We start from the raw sequence: 27,399 nt of genomic DNA on the forward strand, positions 1-27,399 counted from the left end.
ATAGTCGAAAATAACAGAGCTGAGACGCGGTGTTTGTAATGTGTTGAAAATGAAAATGGCGGGTGTGTTACCTCGATGATGTCACGTTCTGATGTCATCGCTAAAAGACCGATAAACAGAAAGGCGTTTAATTTGCCAAAATTCACCCATTTAGAGTTCGGAAATCTTTTTTCTGCACCATCAAGGTATATATTGACGCTTACATAGGTCTGGTGATAATGTTCCCCTTTAAGAAAACATTGAAAAGTGAAATAATTGAAAATGATAAAATATAGTAACAATTACTTTCATCCCATTGATTTTTTTGAACGTTGATTTTCCAGGCAATCTAATCTCCAGTGAAGGTATAGGATAGGCAAATCTAAGCTTTGGCTTCAGCATATTCCTTTTTTGGTCATTCTTTTTCTTTCGTGTGTAAATGTGCATAATTGTATAGACATAACATGTACTGTAAAACTGATCACACAAAATGGTTGATTGATTTGATTGATTATATGACCGAAATAAACTTATTTCATTGATACGTGACCATCGATTAGGTCAGGGGTCGGGAACCTTTTTGGCTGAGAGAGCCATGAAAGCCAAATATTTCAAAATGTATTTCAGTGAGAGCCATATCATATTTTTTTAACACTGAATACAACTAAATGTGTACATTTTTAAGTAAGACCAACATTTTTAGAGTATAATAAGTCTCTTATTCGTTTTAATAACATTGTTATTCTGAAGCTAACCAATAATAAATAAAATGTCATGTCTGTTGATCATGTTTTTGTTTGGCCATGTGCTCTTTATCCTTTGGAGTCTTTAAGTTCCTGTTTTTTTTCCACTCCTTTGTCTGGTTTCCTTGGTTACTCATTTTGTCCACCTGTCTCTGGTGGACAAAATGCCCGCTCACCCGCTTCCCGAGCAGTATTTAAGCTCGTCTTTGCCAGTCAGTCGCCCTGGCGTCAATGTGATCTTTTCTTGCTCTGTGCTGACTTGTTTCATGCCTTGCCATAGATTCGTGCTTCATGCCATGCCAAGTAAGTTTTGTTGGATTTATGTTCATAGTCTGTTTATGCGTTAGCTTTGTTCCTTAGCCCAAGTTGTGCCTCCACTGAGAGCGACTTTTGTTTGTATCTTTTTTTAGTTTTAAATTAAATCATGTTTTTACCTAAATGCCATGTCCCGAGTAGTCCGTCTGCCTTCCTGGGGGAACGACCCTGCAGCAAGCTGCGACCCCCCCCTATCGTGACATAAAATACTTCTTACCATTAATGCGACTTCTTGAACAGGTGCGGTAGAAAACGGATGGATGGATTTAAATGCATGAGAATGTTTTATATATACCGGTTTGGTGACCGCGGGATTAGGTCTCTGCTTTTTGCAGACGATGTGGTCCTGATGGCTTCATCTGGCCGGGATCTTCAGCTCTCACTGGATCGGTTCGCAGCCGAGTGTGAAGCGACCGGAATGAGAATCAGCACCTCCAAATCCGAGTCCATGGTTCTCTCCCGGAAAAGGGTGGAGTGCCATGTCCGGGTTGGGGAGGAGACCCTGCCTTAAGTGGAGGAGTTCAAGTACCTAGGAGTCTTGTTCACGAGTGAGGGAAGAGTTGATGGTGAGATCCACAGGCGGATCGATGCGGCGTCTTCAGTAATGCGGACGTTGTACCGATCCGTTGTGGTGAAGAAGGAGCTGAGCCGGAAGGCAAAGCTCTCAATTTACCGGTCGATCTACGTTCCCATCCTCACCTATGGTCATGAGCTTTGGGTCATGACCGAAAGGATAAGATCACGGGTACAAGCGGCCAAAATGAGTTTGGGGCTCTCCCTTAGAGATAGGGTGAGAAGCTCTGCCATCCGGGAGGAACTCAAAGTAAAGCCGCTGCTCCTCCACATGGAGAGGAGCCAGATGAGGTGGTTCGGGCATCTGGTCAGGATGCCACCCGAACGCCTCCCGAGGGAGGTGTTTAGGGCACGTCCAACCGGTAGGAGGCCACGGGGAAGACCCAGGACACGTTGGGAAGACTATGTCTCCCGGCTGGCCTGGGAACGCCTTGGGATCCCCCGGGAAGAGTTAGACGAAGTGGCTGGGGAGAGGGAAGTCTGGGTTTCCCTGCTTAGGCTGCTGCCCCCGCGACCCGACCTCGGATAAGCGGAAGAAGATGGATGGATGGATGGATGGAAGAATGTTTTATATTTTGCACGCTATATTTAGCACTCTGATTACCAGCGAAATTATTCATAATTATGGTGTTAAGCAATGTCAGCTAAGATTTATCCGAGAGCCAGATGCAGTCATCAAAAGAACCACATCTGGCTCTAGAGCCATAGGTTCCCCTACCCCTGGATTAGGTGTTACTCTCCACTTGTGAAATGTTCCAATGTTCTTGCGGGAACGAGCTCACTAATCCATCATTCGGTGGTCCTCACCTGGACTCACTTCCGGCCCTAGTTCAATGGAAGGCCCTTCAGTAGAAGAGAAAACCGAATGGATTAGTTCAAAGAGCAGCATGGATTAGTTCAGACGTGGATCCCGGTGGAGCTTTCAGCTGGTCCCATAAAAAAAATAAAACATCAGTGTGCTTCGTCAAGTATCGAGTCCTGTGCTCGTCAATGGAATTTAACCCTTCACACTGCATAGTCTTCATCAATACTCCTTTATCACACGTGTCCTTCGTCCAGCATTGATGCCTGGAAGAGACGACCCTGTTCCTTCTAGTTCAGACCTGGGCAAATTAAGCTATTCGATCCGGACCGCCGGACATTCCCGAATATTTTCTTTAGATCTTTAAGAATCAAAACTGTAGCTGTCATCATGGTGTGCAGTCATGTTTCCAAATGACCGGAAAACTTGAACGATACAAAGTACAAACTCCGTTTCTATATGAGTCGGGAAATTGTGTTAGATGTTGCGATCCGTGACTCGGATCTTCAAATATTATTGTTTATTTTTCCATCTTCATCTCATTCTCCATCTGATCCGTTTATTTCCCGTTTAGTCCATCACCATGGTTACTAATTAGTTTCAGCTGTTACTCCCGGTTCCTGCACACCTGTTCACTGCTAATTACCTTCCCTTTATAAGCCGGCCTCTTCTGTTTATTCTTTCTGGGACTCTAGTTTGTTCATATACATCTGTTTATGACTTGTCTCTCACTCTCGTTTTTCGCTAGCTCTCATGCTAAGCTTTATTTTATTCCTAGCTTTCACGCTAGTTGTTTTGTGTTTCCTTTTGTGTGCCTTTGTGCTTCGTTTTGTTTGTCCTAGCTTTCCATGCTAGCGCTTTTATTTGCCTTTTTCTGTTTGTATCAGTGTTTTTGTTCGTAGCTCCTTTTGTTTAATAAATCCCTTAGTTCTTACCTTTTTGCTGTGTTCTTGCTGACGCATCCACGAAAGACCGAATCCGGCATTAGAATGCCACACAAGCGTAACATTAGATGTAAATAGAAACGGAATACAATGATTTTCAAATCCTTTTCAACCCATATTCAATTGAATGCACTACAAAGATAACATATTTGATGTTCAAACTCATAAACTGTGTTGTTGTTTTTTGCAAATAATAATTGTAGTTGGGAAAGGGCATGTTCACCACTGTGTTACATCACCTTTTCTTTTAACGACACTCAATAAACGTTTGGGAACTAAGGCAACTAATTGTGTCATGATCCGTGGTATGGATCAAGTTTATCAATCAATCAATCAATCAATGTTTACTTATATAGCCCTAAATCACTAGTGTCTCAAAGGGCTGCACAAACCACAACACAAACCACTACGACATCCTCGGTAGGCCCACATAAGGGCGAGGAAAAATCAATGATGACTATGAGAACCTCGGAGAGGACGAAAGCAATGGATGTCGTGCGGGTCTAACATAATACTATGAAAGTTCAATCAGTAATGGATCCAACACAGTCGCGAGAGTCCAGTCCAAAGCGGACCCAACACAGCAGCGAGAGTCCCGTTCACAGGGGAGCCAGCAGGAAACCATCCCAAGCGGAGGCGGATCAGCATCGCAGAGATGTCCCCAGCCGATACACAGGCGAGCAGTACATGGCCACCGGAATCGGACCGGACCCCCTCCACAAGGGAGAGTGGGACATAGGAGAAAAAAGAAAAGAAACGGCAGATCAACTGGTCTAAAAAGGAGTCTATTTAAAGGCAAGAGTATGCAAATGAGTTTTAAGGTGAGACTTAAATGCTTCTACTGAGGTAGCATCTCGAACTGTTACCGGGAGGGCATTCCAGAGTACTGGAGCCCGAAATGAAAACGCCAAGTTTAGTTGAGTTATTTTCTGTTAGTTTGGACTCCCTTTGTTGTTTGTGCACCTTTTGAGTTAGTTTGGTCACCATGGTAACGTATTGATTTCACCTGCTGCGGGTTCCAGGCGCACACCTGTTTTTGTTCATTACTTTCCTATTTAAGCCTGCCTTTGTCCCGTCAGTCGGTCTTGGTAAAATGAAGTGAATTATATTTATATAGCGCTTTCTCTAGTGACTCAAAGCGCTTTACATAGTGAAACCCAATATCTAAGTTACATTTAAACCAGTGTGGGTGGCACTGGGAGCAGGTGGGTAAAGTGTCTTGCCCAAGGACACAACGGCAGTGACTAGGATGGCGGAAGCGGGAATCGAACCTGCAACCCTCAAGTTGCTGGCACGGCCGCTCTACCAACCGAGCTATGCCGCCCCTTGTTTGCGTTAAGCAACAATCACGTATGCTATTCTTGTTTCCTGAACCCGTGCTAGTGTTAGCATTAGCTTCCGTGCGTTCGGCAGGCGTTTCTTTTGTGTTTTGTCTGTTTTTGTACCAGTTGTTTTTGTTATTAAATCATCTTGCCTTTACGTTGTTGTCCGGAGTGTCCATGTTTGCACTAGAGGAACGATCCCGCAGTAAAATGTGACCCACACGTGACAAATTGTTGAAGCTTTGAAAGTGGAATTCTTTCCCATTCTTGTTTTGTGTAGAGCTTCAGTCGTTCAACAATCCGGGGTCTCAACTGTCGTATTTTACGCTTCATAATGCGCCACACATTTTTGATGGCAGACAGATCTGGACTGCAGGCGGGCCAGGAAAGTACCCGCACTCTTTTTTTACACTTGTCTTGCTGAAATAAGCAGGGGCGTCCATGATAACATTGCTTGGATGACAACATATGTGGCTCCAAAACCTGTATGGACCTTTCAGCATTAATGGTGAAGTGAAGTGAATTATATTTATATAGCGCTTTTTCTCTAGTGACTCAAAGCGCTTCACATAGTGAAACCCAATATCTAAGTTACATTTAAACTAGTGTGGGTGGCACTGGGAGCAGGTGGGTAAAGTGTCTTGCCCAAGGACACAACGGCAGTGACTAGGATGGCGGAAGCGGGAATTGAACCTGCAACCCTCAAGTTGCTGACACGGCCGCTCTACCAACCGAGCTATGTAAGTTACCCATGCCTTGGGCACTAATACACCCCCATACCATCACAGATGCTGGCTTTTTGAACTTCGCGCCTATAACAATCCGGATGGTTATTTTCCTCTGTTTCCAAATATAATTTGAAATGTGGACTCGTCAGACCACAGAACACCTTTCCACTTTGCATCAGTCCATCTTAGGGGAGTTCGGGCCCATAGAAGCCGGCGGCGTTTCTGGATGTTGTTGATAAATGGATTTGGCGTTGCATGGTAGAGTTTTAACTTGCACTTACAGATGTAGTGACCAACTGTGGTTACCAACAGTGGTTATATGAAGTGTTCCTGAGCCCATGTGGTGATATCCTTTACACACTGATGTCGGTTTTTGGGGCGGTTTAGCTCGGTTGCAGGTTCGATTCCCGCTTCTGCCAACCTAGTCACTGCCGTTGTGTCCTTGGGCAAGACACTTTACCCACCTGCTCCCAGTGCCACCCACACTGGTTTAAATGTAACTTAGATATTGGGTTTCACTATGTAAAGTGCTTTGAGTCACTAGAGAAAAAGTGGTATATAAATATAAGTCACTTCACTTTTTAATGCAGGTCCGCCTGAGGGGATCAAAAGTCCGTAATATCATCGCTTACGTGCAGTGATTTCTCCAGATTCTCTGAACTTTTCGATGATTTTACCGACCGTAGATGGTAAAATCCCTAAATTCCCTCCAAAAACGACGAGTTGAGTTTATACCAAAAAAGTTCTATTTTGGTTTAATCTGACCACGTGACATTCTCCCAATCCTCTGCTGTATCATCCATGTATCCATTTTGGTTCAAACTCAACTGGTGGTGTTTGGAGGAAGAAGAATACTGAGTTGCATCCCAAGAACACCATACCTACTGTGAAGCATGGGGGTGGAAACATCATGCTTTGGGGCTGTTTTTCTGCTAAGGGGAGAGGACGATTGATCCGTGTTAAGGAAAGAATGAACGGGGCCATGTATCGTGAGATTTTGAGCCAAAACCGCTTTGAATGGTTGACCAAATACTTATTTTCCACCATAATTTACAAATAAATTCTTTAAAAATCCTACAATGTGAATTCCTGGATTTTTTTCCCACATTCTGTCTCTCTCAGTTGAAATGTACCTATGATGAAAATTACAGACCACTGTCATTATTTCAACCTGAGATATATCCAGTATGTCGATATACAGCCCAGCCCTATGTTTTTTTTTTGCCAAATCTCCTATCGTGGCTCCAGATGTGTCTCCCAACAAGTGGTTGCACTAATGCCTCCATAAAAATGTGCCAACAGCCTGTTCATAAAGTGCGAGGCAAAGGAGCATCTGTTAAAAAGAGGCCGTTATGTCTTCACGGAGGCTTTGCGTCGCAAGTGTTCTTGATTAAGCCCGCCATCAAGTGCCGCCATTTGCATCTCCACGTCAATAATGGCGTGTTTAGATGCCATCCGCCAGATGCCGGGCGGCGTACATTACGTGTTCCTCCCCCCAGCCCCTCACTCCTCCTCGAGCAACGTTCCCTCAGTCTTTGTCATACGAACCCCGTTTCCATATGAGTTGGGAAATTAGATGTAAATACGAACATTACAAATAGTTTTTGAACAACTCGAAATGTGGACTGGTCAGACCACGGAACACTTTTCCACTTTGCATCAGTCCATCTTAGATGATCTCGGGCCCAGAGAAGCCGGCGGCGTTTCTGGATGTTGTTGATAAATGGCTTTCGCTTTGCATAGTAGAGCTTTAACTTGTACTTACAGATGTAGCGACGAACTGTATTTAGTGACAGTGGTTTTCTGAAGTGTTCCTGAGCCCGTGTGGTGATATCCTTTACAGCAGAGGTGTCGAACTCAAATACAGAGTGGGCCAAAATTCTAAACTGGACAAAGCCGCGGGCCAAAGTTGAACAACTTAACCTTTTAATAGGGACCCAAACAAGTTTTGCATTAAATATTGAACAAGAAAGGCTTATATAACTTTATAGTGACATGCAAAATCGAGTTTTGTTGGTAGCGGGGGTGTATATTGTAGCGTCCCTGCGAGGGGGTCTGGGTATTTGTTCTTTTGTGTTGATGTTGGGTTACAGTGCGGATGTTCTCCCGAAATGTGTTTGTTATTCTTGTTCGGTGTGGGTTCACAGTGTGGTGCATATTTGTAACAAAGTTATTTATACGGCCACCCTCAGTGTGACCTGTATAGCTCTTGACTAAGTATGCCTTGCATTCACCTGTGTGTGTGTAGAATCCGCATATACTACGTGACTTGGCCGGCACGCTGATTTGTATGGCGGAAAAGCGGACATGACGACAGGTTGTAGAGGACGATAAAAGCAAAACCTTTAAGGCACGCCGCCGATATAGTTGTCCGGGTGGAAATCGGGAGAAATTCAAGAGAATTCGGGAGTCTCCTGGGAAAATCGTTAGAATTAGCAGTGAATGCACCGTCGCTGTATAATACCGCGGCGGTGCATTTTAATTTTCATTTTCAACGCATTACAAACACCGGGTCTCAGCTCTGTTATTTTCCGTTTTTTCGACTATTTTTTGGAACCTTGGAGACATCATGCCTCGTCGGTGTGTTGTCGGAGGGTGTAACAACACTCACAGGGAGGGATTCAAGTTGCACCACTGGCCCGAAGTTGCGAAAGTGTCTGAAGCCAGACCCCCATTGAATGTACCAAAGTGTCTCCACATTTGACCGGCGATGACAGACATGGCACAGAGATGTATGGATAACCTGCAGATGCATTTGCAACGATAAAGTCAGCGAAATCACAAAAGTGAGTTTTGTTGATGTTGACTTATGTGCTAATCAGACATATTTGGTTGCGGCGTGACTGCCAGCTAATCGATGCTAACATGCTACGCTCATCGATGCTAACATGCTATTTACTGGCGGTGCTAAGGCAGACATGGCACAGAGATGTATGGATAACCTGCAGATGCATTTGCAACGATAGTCAACGAAATCACAAAGGTGAGTTTTGTTGATGTTGACTGCCAGCTAATCGATGCTAACATGCCATGCTTATTGACGCTAACATGCTATTTACCGGCGGTGCTAAAGCAGACATGGCGCAGAGATGCATGGATAACCTACTGATGCATTTGCAATATTACGTTTCCTTCCACCCACATTTAATGCGAAACAAACACTTACCAATCGACGGATTTAAGTTGCTCCAGTGTCACAAGATGCGAAAGTCCTGATCGTGTGGTCCGCACATTTTACCGGCGATGCTAACGCAGCTATTCGGCCATGCTATGGCTATGAATAGCGTCGATAGCTATTCGCTCAACAGCTTTGGTTTCTTCTTCAATACTTTCATACTCCAACCATCTGTTTCAATACATGCGTAATCTGTTGAATCGCTTAAACCGCTGAAATCCGAGTCTGAATCCGAGCTAATGTCGCTATATCTTGCTGTGGTATTCCCATTGTTTGTTTACATTGGCAGCACTGTATGATGGATAGTGACATCGCAAATAGCGAAAATCAAGCACTTTAAAGCTTTTTTTTTAGGGATATTCCGGGACTGGTAAAATTTTGAAAAAAACTTCAAAAAATACAACAAGCCACCGGGAACTGATTTTTATTGTTTTTAACCCTTTTGAAATTGTGATAATGTTCCCATTTTTAGAGATTGATGTCGGTTTTTGAGGGATGGAAGGTCACGGTCACTCAATGTTGGTTTCCGGCCATGCCGCTTACGTGGAGTGAATTCTCCATATTTTCTGAACCTTTTGAACCTGTCTTGGTTTAACTCTTATCTTACTGACAGGATGCAGTGTGTCTCCCATAACAATGTGACCTCGGACTACGTTAAGGTAACGTGTGGAGTTCCCCAGGGTTCGGTCCTTGGCCCTGCACTCTTCAGCATCTACATGCTGCCGCTAGGTGACATCATACGCAAATACGGTATTAGCTTTCACTGTTATGCTGATGACACCCAACTCTACATGCCCCTAAAGCTGACCAACACGCCGGACTGTAGTCAGTTGGAGGCGTGTCTTAATGAAATTAAACAATGGATGTCCGCTGACTTTTTGCAACTCAACGCCAAAAAAACGGAAATGCTGATTATCGGTCCTGCTAGACACCGAACTCTATTTAATAATACAACTCTAACATTTGACAACCAAACAATTAAACAAGGCGACACGGTAAAGAATCTGGGTATTATCTTCGACCCAACTCTCTCCTTTGAGGCACACATTAAAAGCGTTACTAAAACGGCCTTCTTTCATCTCCGTAATATCGCTAAAATTCGCTCCATTCTGTCCACTAAAGACGCTGAGATCATTATCCATGCGTTTGTTACGTCTCGTCTCAACTACTGTAACGTATTATTTTCGGGTCTCCCCATGTCTAGCATTAAAAGATTACAGTTGGTACAAAATGCGGCTGCTAGACTTTTGACAAGAACAAGAAAGTTTGATCACATTACGCCTGTACTGTATATACCTTTATATACATATATACATACATATATACCTATACTGGCTCACCTGCACTGGCTTCCTGTGCACTTAAGATGTGACTTTAAGGTTTTACTACTTAAGTATAAAATATTACCCAGTCTAGCTCCATCCTATCTTGCCGATTGTATTGTACCATATGTCCCGGCAAGAAATCTGCGTTCAAAGGACTCCGGCTTATTAGTGATTCCCAAAGCCCAAAAAAAGTCTGCGGGCTCTAGAGCGTTTTCCGTTCGGGCTCCAGTACTCTGGAATGCCCTCCCGGTAACAGTTCGAGATGCCACCTCAGTAGAAGCATTTAAGTCTCACCTTAAAACTCATTTGTATACTCTAGCCTTTAAATAGACTCCCTTTTTAGACCAGTTGATCTGCTGTTTCTTTTCTTTTTCTCCTATGTCCCACTCTCCCTTGTGGAGGGGGTCCGGTCCGATCCGGTGGCCATGTACTGCTTGCCTGTGTATCGGCTGGGGACATCTCTGCGCTGCTGATCCGCCTCCGCTTGGGATGGTTTCCTGCTGGCTCCGCTGTGAACGGGACTCTCGCTGCTGTGTTGGATCCGCTTTGGACTGGACTCTCGCGACTGTGTTGGATCCATTCTGGATTGAACTTTCACAGTATCATGTTAGACCCGCTCGACATCCATTGCTTTCCTCCTCTCCAAGGTTCTCATAGTCATCATTGTCACCGACGTCCCACTGGGTGTGAGTTTTCCTTGCCCTTATGTGGGCCTACCGAGGATGTCGTGGTGGTTTGTGCATCCCTTTGAGACACTAGTGATTTAGGGCTATATAAGTAAACATTGATTGATTGATTATGGAGCGTAGATGTTGAAATCCCTAAATTTCTTGCAATTGCACTTTGAGTAACGTTGTTCTTAACCTTTTTGACTATTTGCTCACGCAGTCGTGGACAAAGGGGTGTACCTCGCCCCATCCTTTCTTGTGAAAGACCGAGCATTTTTTTTGGGAAGCTGCTTTTATACCCAATCATGGCACCCACCTGTTCTCATGCACCTGTGGGATGTTCCAATTAAGTGTTTGATGGGCATTCCTCAACTATATCAGTATTTATTGCTACCTTTCCCAACTTATTTGTCACGTGTTGCTGGCATCAAATTCTAAAGTTAATGATTATTTGCCATCAGTTTGAACATCAACATTTGTTGTCTTTGTAGTGAAGTGAAGTGAATTATATTTATATAGCGCTTTTTCTCAAGTGACTCAAAGCGCTTTACATAGTGAAACCCAATATCTAAGTTACATTTAAACCAGTGTGGGTGGCACTGGGAGCAGGTGGGTAAAGTGTCTTGCCCAAGGACACAACGGCAGTAACTAGGATGGCACAAGCGGGAATCGAACCTGCAACCCTCAAGTTGCTGGCACGGCCACTCTACCAACCGAGCCATGCCGCTATGCCGTAGCATATTTAATTAAAAATAGGTTGAAAATGATTTGCAAATCATTGTATTCTGTTTATATTTACATCCAACACAATTTCCCAACTCATATGGAAACGGGGTTTGGTAAAAATCTGCAAATCAAATACTCCTCCTTTTGCAGTCTGAGTGTCTTTTTTTTTGGGGGGGTAATAGAAAGCAGCAATAAAAATGCAAATTGTGATTCAATGCTATCAGAAGTCCCGCGTGTCAGAGGATCTCATCTAAAGTCCATTAGTATGTTCAGGATTTATGTTGCGCCCCGCACCCTAACAGGGATGAAAGTCCTCACAGCGGTGAATCAGTCAGCTGGTGATGAGATCTTAAGTCGCTCGCCGTGACGCACAAAGAGATTTTTTTTTTACTGCTTTTCCTCCCCCCCCCCCCCCCTCCTCTCCCCCGTGCTTACAGTCAAGTACCGGCTCTCCATTATGTCTTTTGGTAAACCCTGAGGGGAAACATGCCCTGTAAGAAACAATAACTGTCCTGTCAAGACGGAGACACTTTTATTTCTTAGCCACAAGGTACTTGTAATTTTTTTTTTTCTTCTTCTTCCATTTTCCCGCTCGCATTTGTTGTCGTTCAGACTGTATTTCTTCATTTAGTCGACTTGCATGCTTTTATTTGCTGCCTCCTTCTTCATCCGGGACAAAACCCACAAACATTTAGAGCCTGATGTGTGCTGTCACCAGAAGGTTGTTTCAGGCAAATAGACGGAAAAAAGTAATTTCCCAGAAAAGGTACGATATACACAAAATATATATTTTTGAATCAATATTAGCATTGCAATAAGAAAACACCAAAAACAGTGAATTTGGTACGTTGTGTAAATAGTAAATAAAAACAGAATTCAATGATTTGTTAATCCTATTCTTCCAGTGCAAATGTGGGGAAAATACTCTCTGCATTTGACTCATCACCTTTTATCAGGTGAGGGGAGCAGTGAGCAGCAGCGGTGGCCACGCCCGGGAATCATTTTTGGTGATTTAACCCCCAATTCCAACCCTTGATGCTGAGTGTTAAGCAGGGAGGTAATGGGTCCCATTTTTTTAATAGTATTTGGTATGATTCAACCTATATTCAGGGTCGAGCAGTAGGCAGTCACTTACACGGTCAGGTTGTACTCTCCTGACTTAACACACACCCAGACGGGAAAAAAAGGAATATAAGACTGTGGATCGGCTCCTCGAAGTTAGGAGTGCCTCATTTTTTTGGACTTGACCTCCTCCAGGTACTGCAGTCCTGTATAAGGACATTTGCTTGTAATAAAGCAACGTTTTGTTCTGCAAAGTATTTCCAAGTATACAAAGTGATTAGGGCACCTGATTCTCATCATTTGGATGGATGTCGAAATACTTTTGGCAATTTAGTGTATAAGCGGACAGGGTCGAGCAGTAGGCAGGTGTATCTGTTGTCTCCCCAGTCACTTACACAAGAACATCTCCTTGCACGGTCAGGTTGTACCCTCCTGACTTAACACACACCCAGACGGGAAAAAAGGAATATAAGACTGTGGATCTGCTCCTCAAAGTTAGGAGTGCTTCCTTTTTAGGGATTTGACCTCCTCCAGGTACTGCAGTCCTGTATAAGGACATTCGCTTGTAATAAAGCAAAGTTTTGTTCTGCAAAGCATTTCCAAATATACAAAGTGATTAGGGCACCTGATTCTCATCATTTGGATGGATGTTGAAATACTTTAGGCAATTTAGTGTATAAGTGGACAGGGTCGAGCAGTAGGCAGTCACTTACACAAGAACATCTCCTTGCACGGTCAGGTTGTACCCTCCTGACTTAACACACACCCAGACGGGAAAAAAGGAATATAAGACTGTGGATCTGCTCCTCAAAGTTAGGAGTGCTTCCTTTTTAGGGATTTGACCTCCTCCAGGTACTGCAGTCCTGTATAAGGACATTCGCTTCTAATAAAGAAACGTTTTGTTCTGCAAAGCATTTCCAAGTATACAAAGTGATTAGGGCACCTGATTCTCATCATTTGGATGGATGTCGAAACACTTTTGGCAATTTAGTGTATAAGTGGACAGGTTGTACTCTCCTGACTTAACACACACCCAGACGGGAAAAAAAGGAATATAAGACTGTGGATCGGCTCCTCGAAGTTAAGAGTGCCTCATTTTTTTGACCTCCTCCAGGTACTGCAGTCCTGTATAAGGACATTCACTTGTAATAAAACAAGGTTTTGTTCTGCAAAGCATTTCCAAGTATACAAAGTGATTAGGGCACCTGATTCTCATCATTTGAATGGATGTCGAAACACTTTTGGCAATTTACTGTATAAGTGGACAGGTTGTACTCTCCTGACTTAACACACACCCAGACGGGAAAAAAGGAATACAAGACTGTGGATCGTCTCCTCAAAGTTAGGAGTGCCTCATTTTTTTGGACCCGACCTCCTCCAGGTACTGCAGTCCTGTATAAGGACATTTGCTTGTAATAAAGCAACGTTTTGTTCTGCAAAGCATTTCCAAGTATACAAAGTGATTAGGGCACCTGATTCTCATCATTTGGATGGATGTCGAAATACTTTTGGCAATTTAGTGTATAAGTGGACAGGTTGTACTCTCCTGACTTAACACACACCCAGACGGGAAAAAAAGGAATATAAGACTGTGGATCGGCTCCTCAAAGTTAGGAGTGCCTCATTTTTTGGGACTTGACCTCCTCCAGGTACTGCAGTCCTGAATAAGGACATTCGCTTGTAATAAAGCAACGTTTTGTTCTGCAAAGCATTTCCAAGTATACGAAGTGATTAGGGCACCTGATTCTCATCATTTGGATGGATGTCGAAATACTTTTGGCAATTTAGTGTATAAGTGGACAGGTTGTACTCTCCTGACTTAACACACACCCAGACAGGATAAAAGGAATATAAGACTGTGGATCGGCTCCTCAAAGTTAGGAGTGCCTCATTTTTTTGGACTTGACCTCCTCCATGTACTGCAGTCCTGCATAAGGACATTTGCTTGTAATAAAGCAACATTTTGTTCTGCAAAGCATTTCCGAGTATACAAAGTGATTAGGGCACCTGATTCTCATCATTTGGATGGATTTCGAAATACTTTAGGCAATTTAGTGTATAAGTGGACAGGGTCGAACAGTAGGCAGGTGTATCTGTTGTCTCCCCAGTCACTTACACAAGAACATCTCCTTGCACGGTCAGGATGTACTCTCCTGACTTAACACACACCCAGACAGGAAAAAAGGAATATAAGACTGTGGATCGGCTCCTCAAAGTTAGGAGTGCCTCATTTTTTTGGACCTGACCTCCTCCAGGTACTGCAGTCCTGTATAAGGACATTTGCTTGTAATAAAGCAACGTTTTGTTCTGCAAAGTATTTCCAAGTATACAAAGTGATTAGGGCACCTGATTCTCATCATTTGGATGGATGTCGAAATACTTTTGGCAATTTAGTGTATAAGTGGACAGGGTCGAGCAGTAGGCAGGTGTATCTGTTGTCTCCCTAGTCACTTACACAAGAACATCTCCTTGCACGGTCAGGATGTACTCTCCTGACTTAACACACACCCAGACAGGAAAAAAGGAATATAAGACTGTGGATCGGCTCCTCAAAGTTAGGAGTGCCTCCTTTTTTTGGACTTGACCTCCTCCAGGTACTGCAGTCCTGTATAAGGACATTCGCTTGTAATAAAACAAGGTTTTGTTCTGCAAAGCATTTCCAAGTATACAAAGTGATTAGGGCACCTGATTCTCATCATTTGGATGGATGTTGAAATACTTTTGGCAATTTAGTGTATAAGTGGACAGGGTCGAGCAGTAGGCAGGTGTATCTGTTGTCTCCCCAGTCACTTACACAAGAACATCTCCTTGCACGGTCAGGTTGTACTCTCCTGACTTAACACACACCCAGACGGGAAAAAAAGGAATATAAGACTGTGGATCGGCTCTTCGAAGTTAGGAGTGCCTCATTTTTTTGGACTTGACCTCCTCCAGGTACTGCAGTCCTGTATAAGGACATTCGCTTGTAATAAAGCAAAGTTTTGTTCTGCAAAGCGTCTCCAAGTACTTGATTATATACAAAGTGATTAGGGCACCTGATTCTCATCATTTGGATGGATGTCGAAATACTTTTGGCAATTTAGTGTTTAAGTGGACAGGGTCGAGCAGTAGGCAGGTGTATCTGTGGTCTCCCTAGTCACTTACACAAGAACAAATCCTTGCACGGTCAGGATGTACTCTCCTGACTTAACACACACCCAGACAGGAAAAATGAGATTTAAGACTGTGGATCGGCTCCTCAAAGTTAGGAGTGCCTCATTTTTTTGGACTTGACCTCCTCCAGGTACTGCAGTCCTGCATAAGGACATTCGCTTGTAATAAAGCAACGTTTTGTTCTGCAAAGCATTTCCAAGTATACAAAGTGATTAGGGCACCTGATTCTCATCATTTGGATGGATGTCGAAACACTTTTGGCAATTTAGTATATAAGTGGACAGGGTCGAGCAGTAGGCAGGTGTATCTGTTGTCTCCCCAGTCACTTACACAAGAACATCTCCTTGCACGGTCAGGTTGTACCCTCCTGACTTAACACACACCCAGACAGGAAAAAAGGAATATAAGACTGTGGATCGGCTCCTCGAAGTTAGGAGTGCCTCATTTTTTTGGACTTGACCTCCTCCTGGTACTGCAGTCCTGCATAAGGACATTCGCTTGTAATAAAACAAGGTTTTGTTCTGCAAAGCATTTCCAAGTATACAAAGTGATTAGGGCACCTGATTCTCATCATTTGGATGGATGTTGAAACACTTTTGGCAATTTAGTGTATAAGTGGACAGGGTCGAGCAGTAGGCAGGTGTATCTGTTGTCTCCCCAGTCACTTACACAAGAACATCTCCTTGCACGGTCAGGATGTACTCTCCTGACTTAACACACACCCAGACAGGATAAAAGGAATATAAGACTGTGGATCGGCTCCTCAAAGTTAGGAGTGCCTCATTTTTTTGGACTTGACCTCCTCCATGTACTGCAGTCCTGTATAAGGACATTTGCTTGTAATAAAGCAACATTTTGTTCTGCAAAGCATTTCCAAGTATACAAAGTGATTAGGGCACCTAATTCTCATCATTTGGATGGATGTCGAAATACTTTTGGCAATTTAGTGTTTAAGTGGACAGGGTCGAGCAGTAGGCAGGTGTATCTGTTGTCTCCCTAGGAGTGCCTCCTTTTTTTGGACTTGACCTCCTCCAGGTACTGCAGTCCTGCATAAGGACATTCGCTTGTAATAAAGCAACGTTTTGTTCTGCAAAGCATTTCCAAGTATACAAAGTGATTAGGGCACCTGATTCTCATCATTTGGATGGATGTCGAAACACTTTTGGCAATTTAGTGTATAAGTGGACAGGTTGTACTCTCCTGACTTAACACACACCCAGACAGGATAAAAGGAATGTAAGACTGTGGATCGGCTCCTCAAAGTTAGGAGTGCCTCATTTTTTTGGACTTGACCTCCTCCAGGTACTGCAGTCCTGCATAAGGACATTCGCTTGTAATAAAGCAACGTTTTGTTCTGCAAAGTATTTCCAAGTATACAAAGTGATTAGGGCACCTGATTCTCATCATTTGGATGGATGTCGAAACACTTTTGGCAATTTAGTATATAAGTGGACAGGGTCGAGCAGTAGGCAGGTGTATCTGTTGTCTCCCTAGTCACTTACACAAGAACATCTCCTTGCACGGTCAGGATGTACTCTCCTGACTTAACACACACCCAGACGGGAAAAAAGGAATATGAGACTGTGGATCGGCTCCTCAAAGTTAGAAGTGCCTCATTTTTTTGGACCTGACCTCCTCCAGGTACTGCAGTCCTGTATAAGGACATTCGCTTGTAATAAAACAAGGTTTTGTTCTGCAAAGCATTTCCAAATATACAAAGTGATTAGGGCACCTGATTCTCATCATTTGGATGGATGTTGAAATACTTTAGGCAATTTAGTGTATAAGTGGACAGGGTCGAGCAGTAGGCAGGTGTATCTGTTGTCTCCCCAGTCACTTACACAAGAACATCTCCTTGCACGGTCAGGATGTACTCTCCTGACTTAACACACACCCAGACAGGAAAAAAGGAATATAAGACTGTGGATCGGCTCCTCGAAGTTAGGAGTGCCTCATTTTTTTGGATTTGACCTCCTCCATATACTGCAGTCCTGTATAAGGACATTCGCTTGTAATAAAGCAACGTTTTGTTCTGCAAAGTATTTCCAAGTATACAAAGTGATTAGGGCACCTGATTCTCATCATTTGGATGGATGTCGAAATACTTTTGGCAATTTAGTGTATAAGTGGACAGGGTCGAGCAGTAGGCAGGTGTATCTGTTGTCTCCCCAGTCACTTACACAAGAACATCTCCTTGCATGGTCCGGTTGTACCCTCCTGACTTAACACACACCCAGACAGGAAAAAAGGAATATCAGACTGTTCATCGGCTCCTCAAAGTTAGGAGTGCCTCATTTTTTTGGACCAGACCTCCTCCAGGTACTGCAGTCCTGCATAAGGACATTCGCTTGTAATAAAGCAACGTTTTGTTCTGCAAAGCGTCTCCAAGTACTTGATTATATACAAAGTGATTAGGGCACCTGATTCTCATCATTTGGATGGATGTCGAAACAGTTTTGGAAATTTAGTGTACAAGTGGACAGGGTCGAGCAGTAGGCAGGTGTATCTGTTGTCTCCCTAGGAGTGCCTCCTTTTTTTAGATTTGACCTCCTCCGGGTACTGCAGTCCTGTATAAGGACATTCGCTTATAATAAAGCAACTTTTTGTTCTGCAAAGCATTTCCAAGTATACAAAGTGATTAGGGAACCCGATTCTCATCGTTTGGATGGATGTCGAAATACTTTTGGCAATTTAGTGTATAAGTGGACAGCTTGGAATAAACCTCGTCGTAGCGGACGATAAATTTGCAAAGCTCTCCTTTCTAATTTTGCCCGAGTCAGCGTGGCCGCATGCTTTGGCTCTGAGGCTAAGAGCTAACGTGTCGACTTGATGGTCAGTCGATGGCCTGGAAAATTGCGTTTGAACCTCGAGGTGTTATCGCGACTCATATCTTAGTCTCCGAAGTGCAGGATTAAATTAGACTGCGCTGTAAACCTTGGCTTTTCTCTACCATGCCACTATTTTTTTTAGTTTTTTTTTTTAGAGCCTTTACGGAGACAGACACGGCAGCCAGTTCCAGTCGCGTGTCGTCTTTCTTGGCCGTCGCTCAAGCCGAGTGATGGGATTATGTTTCTACCCTTGCCTCGGCTTGAACCGCCGCGCAAGGACTCGCTGTTGCCGCTGAAGAACAATAGAGGCGGATATTGAGGATGCACCGTAGGAAGGAGGAACGGCGGGGCGCTAAGTCATTTAAAAGTTTCACAAAGTTTGACACCAAAAGCAGAATAACAAGTAGGGAGCGGAACTTTTGCAGTTACCACATCTTCTACTGCCCAACCTTTGCACCCCGGGCTTTAATTACTCTTCTTTCGAAAAGTGAGAAAACAAAAAAAAAAAGGATCCATCGCTTGAAATTCAGCGCTTCATGCACCATCAGCCCTGTTCCTTCAACACTAACTGCTAATTAGCAGCAACTTCAGCCAATTAGCAACAATCAGATTTGGGCAAATGTTCATACATGCACATACTTCATGAGGTGTTGGAATAACAGGAAAAACAACAACACAACAGGGAGGCTTATTTGGGTTATATGTACACTGCAAAAACTGAAATCTAAGTAAGATTAAATATCTCAAATAAGGGTAATATTTGCTTATTTTCTTGGAATTAATCCTTCACTTTTCATTGTCCCATTTACTCTCTGTAAAGCACCAGTTCCATTGGTAGCAAAACAGGCCCAGAGCATAATACTACCACCACCATGCTTGACGGTATGTGTGGTGTTCCTGGGATTAAAGGTCTCAACTTTTCTACTTCAAACATATTGCTGGGTATCGTGGCCAAAGAGCCCAATTCCTCTCGGAGACAATAAAGATAATGATTATTATTTTTATTATGATTGTGGAGGTCCGCTCCCTGTATGATCATTGTCGGAGCTTGGTCTGCATTGCCGGCAGTAAGTCGGACCCGTTTCCAGTGAAGGTTGGATTCTGCCAAGGCTACCCTTTGTCACCCATTCTTTTCATAACAGAATTTCTAGGCGCAGTCAAGGCGTTGAGGGGATCCGGTTTGGTGGCTGTAGGATTGGGTCTCTGCTTTTTGCAGATGATGTGGTCCTGATGGCTTCATCTGGCCAGGATCTTCAGCTCTCACTGGATCGGTTCGCAACCGAGTGCGAAGCGATTGGGATGAGATTCAGCACCTCCATATCCGAGTCCGTAGTTCTTGCCCGGGAAAGGGTGAAGGGCCATCTCCGGGTTAGGGAGGAGATCTTGCCCCAAGTGGAGGAGTTCAAGTACCTCGGAGTCTTGTTCATGAGTGGATCAGTAATGTGGACGCTGAATCGATCCTTTATGGTAAAGAAGGAGCTGAGCCGGAAGGCGAAGCTCTCAATTTACCCGTCGATCTACGTTCCCATCCTCACCTATGGTCATGAGCTTTGGGTTATGACCGAAAGGATAAGATCACGGGTACAAGCGGTTGAGTTTCCTTTGCCCGGGTGGCGGAGCTCTCCCTTAGAGATGGGATGAGGAGGTCTGTCATCCGGGAGGAGCTCAAACTAAAACCGCTGCTCCTCCACATCAAGAGGAGCCAGATGAGGTGGTTCGGGCATCTGGTCAGGATTCCACCCGAACGCCTCCCTAGGGAGGTGTTTAGGGCACGTCCGACCGGCATGAGACCAAGGGGAAGACCCAGGACACGTTGGGAAGACTATGTTTCCCGGCTGGGGAACGCCTCAGGATCCCCAGGGAGGACCTGGACCAAGTGGTTGGGGAGAGGGAAATCTGGGCTTCCCTGCTTAGGCTGCTGCCCCCGAGACCCGACCACGGTTAAGCGGAAGAAAATTGATTGAGGAATGGGTTATTATTATTATTATTATTATATAATTATATATATATTATATATTTATATAGCGCTTTTCTCAAGTGACTCAAAGCGATTTACATAGTGAAACCCAATATCTAAGTTACATTTAAACCAGTGTGGGTGGCACTGGGAGCAGGTGGGTAAAGTGTCTTGCCCAAGGACACAACGGCAGCAACTAGGATGGCACAAGCGGGAATCGAACCTGCAACCCTCAAGTTGCTGGAACGGCCACTCTACCAACCGAGCTATGTTGCCCCATATAAAATGCTTAGAAAAAAAGTAGGACCCCAAAAACGTATTGTGGCACCCCATTTTTTTCGGACTTGATGGGCTCCCCGAGACCCCGTTTTGTGAATTCCTAGCGCCCAACACTGATTGGTGCGTGTAAAAAAGCAGCAGGCGGCTGTGGCCTGCGGGCCGCTTCTAATACTAATCACATATCATCTCAATTCGGGGGCCTGGACTTTGACACCCCTGCTTCAAGAAGTTACGATTTGCTTCAGCAACTGACTATTTAAATATATCGGGGTTACGAGGCGGGGATAAAGTCACGTGCTAAATCCAAAGCCGGAAGCTCGGCTCCAATTCAAGCGCAACTACGCGGAACACGATTGAGTTCTTCGAGGTACTAAGCACGGAGGTTAAGGCTGATAAAACATATTTGCTGAAGTATATCTGCGAGTCATTTCAAGAGCTGTGCAAACATCACTTACTTATCTTTCTTTTTTTTTCTTTTTTTTTTAAGGCCGCTTCTTGCTGTGATGGTTGTGTGAGAATAATACGCGCTGATTTCGCCCCCCCCCCCGACAAAGTAATCGAGGACCTCGAACAGGACAATGTTTTCCTTCCCCGAGAGCCGCCATTCCATTTCGACTCAATTTATTCGCCACTTCTGCTTCTTCCCTTTCTTTGCTGCCCTGCAAGAGGCTTGGCCGCATTTTCAATGGCATCGCAATAAGGAGGGGCGGCCATTTGTATGGATGAGAAGCGTCCGCGGAGATTGAACCACAGAGCAGCCGATAAGGAGCAAACAGCACGAGAGAACGAGCCCAGGGCCGGGCTTGAAATAATATATAAAAAAAAAAAAAAAAAAAAAAAAAAAAACAGATAGTTTGATATCAGCCTGTGTAGATGCTCGGGGGATAGAGCAGAACAATTTTGAACTTAGCATGCGTATGTTTGCTCGGAGGCTCCAGCCTAGCTGGCAGGGAACGCAATATCCTGTCATTAAGCCCCGAGACGTCGGATCGGTTTCATTTTGAAAAGCCCTTACAGGACGAGACGTTGCGAGGAAACACTCGCAGATTGGCCGTAAAAAAGGCCCAGAACCATCAAGCAGACACTTTTACGACACCTACTCCACCCCTTGCGCCATAAACCAATCCACGTTTGACCTCAGACACTTTCCAATATGGCTGCGGAATACATAACGACAAAATTAAATAGCGCACCGTGTGTGTAGATAGTATTTGGAAGACATGCTAGCATACATTGGTTGCTAAGTCAACCAATTTCGCTTAAAAGTCAGTCCCGCGTAAGATGTGTCCCAAATGTAGCGGTGATAGCTTTAAGCTAAAGTGGGCAAAGTTAGTCAAACATATCGCACCACGAGTGAAGTTTCAAGTCAATATTGCTTAATAATGGCAGCACCATGTGGTGTTGTCGCAAAAAAAAAAAGTAAAGGCAACACAAAAGGGGTACATGTTTTGACACCTTTTACAGGCCCACCTGGGCCATCCACGCACCCGTCTCTGTCTTCGAGCCCGGTCCTGACATACCATTACGCAGCCGGCCCGCGGGCCACACCCCCCTCCACAAAGTTAGTCGAACATATCGCACCACGTGTGAAGTTTCAAGCCAATATAGCTTACTAATGGCAGCACCATGTGGTGTTGTCGCAAAAAAAGAAAGTAAAGGCAACACAATAGGGGTACATGTTTTGACACCTTTTACAGGCCCACCTGGGCCATCCACGCCCCCGTCGCTGTCTTCGAGGCCGGTCCTGACATACCATTACGCAGCCGGCCCGCGGGCCACACCCCCTTCCACAAAGTTACTCGAACATATCGCACCACGGGTGAAGTTTCAAGTCAATATAGCTTACTAATGGCAGCACCATGTGGTGTTGTCGCAAAAAAAAGAAAAGTAAAGGCAACACAATAGGGGTACATGTTTTGACACCTTTTACAGGCCCACCTGGGCCATCCACGCACCCGTCGCTGTCTTCGAGGCCGGTCCTGACACACTATTCCGCAGCCGGCCCGCGGGCCACACCCCCTTCCACAAAGTTAGTCGAACATTTCGCACCACGGGTGAAGTTTCAAGTCATTATAGCTTACTAATGGCAGCACCATGTGGTGTTGTCGCAAAAAAAGAAAGTAAAGGCAACACAATAGGGGTACATTTTTTGACACCTTTTACAGGCCCACCTGGGCCATCCACGCACCCGTCGTTGTCTTCGAGGCTGGTCCTGACAGACCATTTCGCAGCCGGCCCACGGGCCACACCACCCTCCACAAAGTTAGTCGAACATATCGCACCACGGGTGAAGTTTCAAGTCAATATAGCTTACTAATGGCAGCACCATGTGGTGTTTTCGCAAAAAAAAAAAAAAAAAGTAAAGGCAACACAATAGGGGTACATGTTTTGACACCTTTTTCAGGCCCACCTGGGCCATTCACGCACCCGTCTCTGTCTTCGAGGCCGGTCCTGACACACCATTCCGCAGCCGGCCCGCGGGCCACACCCCCCTCCACAAAGTTAGTCGAACATATCGCACCACGGGTGAAATTTCAAGTCAATATAGCTTACTAATGGCAGCACCATGTGGTGTTGTCGCAAAAAAAAGAAGTAAAGGCAACACAAAAGGGGTACATGTTTTGACACCTTTTACAGGCCCACCTGGGCCATCCACGCACCCGTCGCTGTCTTCGAGGCCGGTCCTGACACACCATTCCGCAGCCGGCCCGCGGGCCACACCCCCCTCCACAAAGTTAGTCGAACATATCGCACCACGGGTGAAGTTTCAAGTCAATATAGCTTACTAATGGCAGTACCATGTGGTGTTGTCGCAAAAAAATAAAAGTAAAGGCAACACAATAGGGTACCTGTTTGGACACCTTTTACAGGCCCACCTGGGCCATCAACGCACCCATCTCTGTCTTCGAGGCCGGTCCTGACACACCATTCCGCAGCCGGCCCGCGGGCCACACCCCCTTCCACAAAGTTAGTCGAACATATCGCACCACAGGTGAAGTTTCAAGTCAATATAGCTTACTAATGGCAGCACCATATGGTGTTGTCGCAAAAAAAAAAGTAAAGGCAACACAAAAGGGGTACATGTTTTGACACCTTTTACAGGCCCACCTGGGCCATCCACGCACCCGTCGTTGTCTTCGAGGCCGGTCCTGACACAGCATTCCGCAGCCGGCCTGCGGGCCACACCCCCCTCCACAAAGTTAGTCGAACATATCGCACCACGGGTGAAGTTTCAAGTCAATATAGCTTACTAACGGCAGCACCATGTGGTGTTGTCGCAAAAAAAAAAAAAAGTAAAGGCAACACAATAGGGGTACATGTTTTGACACCTTTTACAGGCCCACCTGGGCCATCCACGCACCCGTCGTTGTCTTCGAGGCCGGTCCTGACACACCATTTCGCAGCCGGCCCGCGGGCCACACCCCCCTCCACAAAGTTAGTCGAACATATCGCACCACGGGTGAAGTTTCAAGTCAATATAGCTTACTAATGGCAGCACCATGTGGTTTTATCGCAAAAAAATAAAAGTAAAGGCAACACAATAGGGGTCCATGTTTTGAAACATTTTAAATGTCCACCTGGGCCATCCACGTACCCGTCGCTGTCTTCGAGGCCGGGTCCTGACACACAATTCCGCAGCCAGCCCGCGGGCCACACCCCCCTCCACAAAGTTAGTCGAATATATCGCACCACGGGTGAAGTTTCAAGTCAATATAGCTTACTCATTAATGGTAGCACCATGTGGTGTTGTCGCAAAAAAAAAAAAAAAGTAAAGGCAACCCAATAGGGGTACATGTTTTGACACCTTTTACAGGCCCACCTGGGCCATCAACGCACCCGTCTCTGTCTTCGAGGCCGGTCCTGACACACCATACCGCAGCCGGCCTGCGGGCCACACCCCCCTCCACAAAGTTTGTCGAACATATCGCACCACGGGTGAAGTTTCAAGTCATTATAGCTTACTAACGGCAGCACCATGTGGTGTTGTCGCAAAAAAAAGAAGTAAAGGCAACACAATAGGGGTACATGTTTTGACACCTTTTACAGGCCCACCTGGGCCATCCAAGCACCCGTCGTTGTCTTCGAGGCCGGTCCTGACACACCATTTCGCAGCCGGCCCGCAGGCCACACCCCCTCCACAAAGTTAGTCGAACATATTGCACCAAGGGTGAAGTTTCAAGTCAATATAGCTTACTAATGACAGCAACATGTGGTGTTGTCGCAAAAAAAAAAAAAAGTAAAGGCAACACAATAGGGATACATGTTTTGACACCTTTTCTAGCCCACCTGGGCCATCCACGCACCCGTCGCTGTCTTCGAGGCCAGTCCTGACACACCGTTTCGCAGCCGGCCTGCAGGCCACACCCCCCTCCACAAAGTTAGTCGAACATATCGCACCACGGGTGAAGTTTCAAGTCAATATAGCTTACTAATGGCAGCACCATGTGGTGTTGTCGCAAAAAAAAAAAGTAAAGGCAACACAATAGGGGTACATGTTTTGACACCTTTTTCAGGCCCACCTGGGCCATTCACGCACCCGTCTCTGTCTTCGAGGCCGGTCCTGACACACCATTCCGCAGCCGGCCCACGGGCCACACCCCCCTCCACAAAGTTAGTCGAACATATCGCACCACGAGTGAAGTTTCAAGTCATTATAGCCTACTAACGGCAGCACCATGTGGTGTTGTCGCAAAAAAATAAAAGTAAAGGCAACACAATAGGGGTACATGTTTTGACACCTTGTACAGGCCCACCTGGGCCATCCACACACCCGTCGTTGTCATCGAGGCCGGTCCTGACACAACATTTCGCAGCCGGCCCGCAGGCCACAACCCCCTCCACAAAGTTAGTCGAACATATTGCACCAAGGGTGAAGTTTCAAGTCAATATAGCTTACTAATGGCAGCACCATGTGGTGTTGTCGCAAAAAAATAAAAGTAAAGGCAATGTTTTGACACCTTTTACATCCACGCACCCGTCGCTTTCTTCGAGGCCGGTCCTGACAAACCGTCGCGCAGCCGGCCCACGGGCCACACCCCCCTCCACAAAGTTAGTCGAACATATCGCACCACGGGTGAAGTTTCAAATAAAATGATAAATGGGTTGTACTTGTATAGCGCTTTTCTACCTTCAAGGTACTCAAAGCGCTTTGACAATACTTCCACATTTACCCATTCACACACACATTCACACACTGATGGAGGGAGCTGCCATGCAAGGCGCCAACCAGCACCCATCAGGAGCAAGGGTGAAGTGTCTTGCTCAGGACACAACGGACGTGACGAGGTTGGTTCTGGGTGGGATTTGAACCAGTGACCCTCGGGTTGCGCACGACCACTCTCCCACTGCGCCACGCCACGTTCAAGTCAATATAGCTTACTAATGGCAGCACCATGTGGTGTTGTCGCCCAAAAAAAAGTAAAGGCAACACAAAAGGGGTACATGCTTTGACACCTTTTACAGGCCCACCTGGGCCATCCACGCACCCGTCTCTGTCTTCGAGCCCGGTCCTGACATACCATTACGCAGCCGGCCCGCGGGCCACACCCCCCTCCACAAAGTTTGTCGAACATATCGCACCACGGGTGAAGTTTCAAGTCATTATAGCTTACTAACGGCAGCACCATGTGGTGTTGTCGCAAAAAAAAGAAGTAAAGGCAACACAATAGGGGTACATGTTTTGACACCTTTTACAGGCCCACCTGGGCCATCCAAGCACCCGTCGTTGTCTTCGAGGCCGGTCCTGACACACCATTTCGCAGCCGGCCCGCAGGCCACACCCCCTCCACAAAGTTAGTCGAACATATTGCACCAAGGGTGAAGTTTCAAGTCATTATAGCTTACTAACGGCAGCACCATGTGGTGTTGTCGCAAAAAAAAGAAGTAAAGGCAACACAATAGGGGTACATGTTTTGACACCTTTTACAGGCCCACCTGGGCCATCCAAGCACCCGTCGTTGTCTTCGAGGCCGGTCCTGACACACCATTTCGCAGCCGGCCCGCAGGCCACACCCCCTCCACAAAGTTAGTCGAACATATTGCACCAAGGGTGAAGTTTCAAGTCAATATAGCTTACTAATGACAGCAACATGTGGTGTTGTCGCAAAAAAAAAAAAAGTAAAGGCAACACAATAGGGATACATGTTTTGACACCTTTTCCAGCCCACCTGGGCCATCCACGCACCCGTCGCTGTCTTCGAGGCCAGTCCTGACACACCGTTTCGCAGCCGGCCTGCAGGCCACACCCCCCTCCACAAAGTTAGTCGAACATATCGCACCACGGGTGAAGTTTCAAGTCAATATAGCTTACTAATGGCAGCAACATGTGGTGTTGTCGCAAAAAAAAAAAAGTAAAGGCAACACAATAGGGGTACATGTTTTGACACCTTTTTCAGGCCCACCTGGGCCATCCACGCACCCGTCTCTGTCTTCGAGGCCGGTCCTGACACACCATTCCGCAGCCGGCCCGCGGGCCACACCCCCCTCCACAAAGTTAGTCGAACATATCGCACCACGGGTGAAGTTTCAAGTCAATATAGCTTACTAATGGCAGCACCATGTGGTGTTGTCGCAAAAAAAAAAAAAAAAAAGTAAAGGCAACACAATAGGGGTACATATTTTGACACCTTTTACAGGCCCACCTGGGCCATCCACGCACCCGTCGCTGTCTTCGAGGCCGGTCCTGACACATCATTTCGCAGCCGGCCTGCAGGCCACACCCCCCTCCACAATAACTTGTTCCAATACTGCCACTTTTATCTTTCTTCCATCACCTTATACTGGTTCACAAATGTTGTCATGAGAGTTCCGAAAGGAAATA

The 27,399-nt window shown here is 45.5% G+C and overlaps 1 protein-coding gene across 1 annotated transcript in view; it reads right to left on the minus strand.

Annotated features, from left to right (window-relative positions):
• Positions 1-27,399, minus strand: part of elfn1a (extracellular leucine-rich repeat and fibronectin type III domain containing 1a) — a 230,261-nt gene that overhangs the window by 44,745 nt on the left and 158,117 nt on the right. The gene's annotated exons all lie outside the window — the stretch shown is intronic.

This window comes from Nerophis ophidion, linkage group LG07, assembly GCF_033978795.1.
Source record: "Nerophis ophidion isolate RoL-2023_Sa linkage group LG07, RoL_Noph_v1.0, whole genome shotgun sequence".
Taxonomy (NCBI): domain Eukaryota; kingdom Metazoa; phylum Chordata; class Actinopteri; order Syngnathiformes; family Syngnathidae; genus Nerophis; species Nerophis ophidion.